Source organism: Nelumbo lutea, chromosome 1 (genome assembly GCF_056320005.1).
Source record: "Nelumbo lutea isolate HS-2025 chromosome 1, American lotus-T2T, whole genome shotgun sequence".
Lineage (NCBI taxonomy): Eukaryota > Viridiplantae > Streptophyta > Magnoliopsida > Proteales > Nelumbonaceae > Nelumbo > Nelumbo lutea.
The window spans coordinates 65,311,093-65,313,153 of NC_142684.1; positions in this window are offsets into that span (position 1 = coordinate 65,311,093).

Here is a 2,061-nt window from a genome sequence, read left to right on the forward strand (position 1 = left end):
ATTGAACAATCATAATCTAAGAAAATACTCCATAATAAAATCCTACTAAAACTCTTCAAAAAGAAACTCCTAATTGAATACAAATTTGAAATCTCGCTATGATGTTAACTTGGTAATTATAAAGATAGAAACTCTACAATGGTACCAACTTGGTAAAAACGAACTAAGATAAAAATTCTGTGAATGCTATATCGGTAAATATTTACTAAGTTGGGTTGGTGGTGCCATCTTTGTTTCTTATTTGTCTTGGAATGGTCCCAACTTGCATAGAACTTATTAGCTTCCTTCTATACTGCATCATCCTCTCCCTGTATGTACTAAGGTGGGTCTTCAAAAACCAACTCTGTAAATGTTTACTCAATTTATATAGATTATTTTAACAATTGTGAGAATAGATTACATGATAAGTATAAGAAAGATAAGATAACAAGACAACAATAAAACTCACTAGGAGTTGTGATAAACAAAGGACTTCTAAGAGAAGTAGGATAAACTTAGAATTCTCTAAGTGTTATCCTAAGCTAGCTCTACTAGTGTTAACATGCCCCCTCAAGCTGAACAGGGTGACATGAAGCTTGGATCGAAGGAGCTCATAACAAGAGGACGACAATGGCTTGGTGAATACATCGACAATTTGGTTACTATAAGGAATATACTAGATCTGAAGTTTCTTCCAGATAGACAAGTCTCTAAGAAAATGATAATCAACCTCAACATATTTCCTACAAGCATGAAAGATAGGCTTAGCAGCCAATTGAGTAGCATTAATGTTGTCGCTTTGTTGCACAAGGAAATGGGAGGTGAGACAGGATAGCCCAAATCAACAAGAAGAGACTGGATCTAAAGTACTTCAGTGATAGAATTGGCTAGTGTACAATACTTTTATTCTATACTCAAGTGAGCAATAGTATGTTTGCTTCTTGGAACTCCAAGCAATAAGATTGGGGCCAAGATAAACAAAGAATCCTCTAGTAGACTATCTATCATCTAGGCAGCTTGCCCAGTTAGCAACAGAATAACTGGTTAAACCAATTTCAAGAGAGGCATGAAATTGAAGGCCAATTTCAATAGTAGCTCCGAGATATCGAAGTATCCATTTTACTGCACTCCAATGCTTATTTTTCGAACAATGTAAAAACTAGCATACCTTAGCTGCAAAGGAGATGTCATGTCTCGTTAAGGTAACATATTGGAGAGCACTGACGACACTCTATTATTCAATAGGATCAAAGAGAGGAGCACGGGAGAGATTGGATAGTTTCGGAATTGGAGACTAGTTTGGATCCATCAAGATGAGTGTGGCGCGGTAGGTCAACAATATATCTTTGTTAAGATAAAAACAGGCCAATAGAAGTAAACTATGCCTTAATACCTAGAAAGTAATGCATAGTACCTAAATCTTTCAAAGGAAAAACAGTGGACAATGAAGCAAGACAATGATCAGTTGTAGTAGTAGAATTCCCAATGAGAATAATATCACCAACGTAAATGAGCATGAATAACTTTGTACCATCATGATCATAAATAAATAGAGAAGTATTGGCTATGGAATTCTAAAAGCCCATCTACTGGAGAGCACCACTAAAGTGAGAATACTAGGCCTGAAGGGCTTGTTTTAGGCCATAAAGTTCTTTGCGAAGCATGCAAACAGGGTCAGGCTAAGAGGGATCTTCAAATCCCCTCGATTGTCATACATAAATATCCTCATCCAATTAACCATGCAAAAATGCATTATTTATGTCCAACTGTCAAACTAGCCATTTATGAGATAGAGAAAGAGCTAGAATGGTACAAATAGCCACTGGCTTTACAACTAGACTAAATGTATTAAACAAATCCAAGCCTAGAATTTGATAAAAATCTTGAGCCACTAATCGTGCTTTGTAACAATTGAGCATACCATTAGATTTTTTTTAATTTTAAATCCCCACTTAGTACCAACCACATTTATACGGGGTTCATGCCATTGAGAGAATTTGGTGGCCATTGTTGATTAAGGCATAATATTCCTTTTGCATGGCATCATGACATTGAAAGGCTTTGGTGGCCTTAGTATACAGT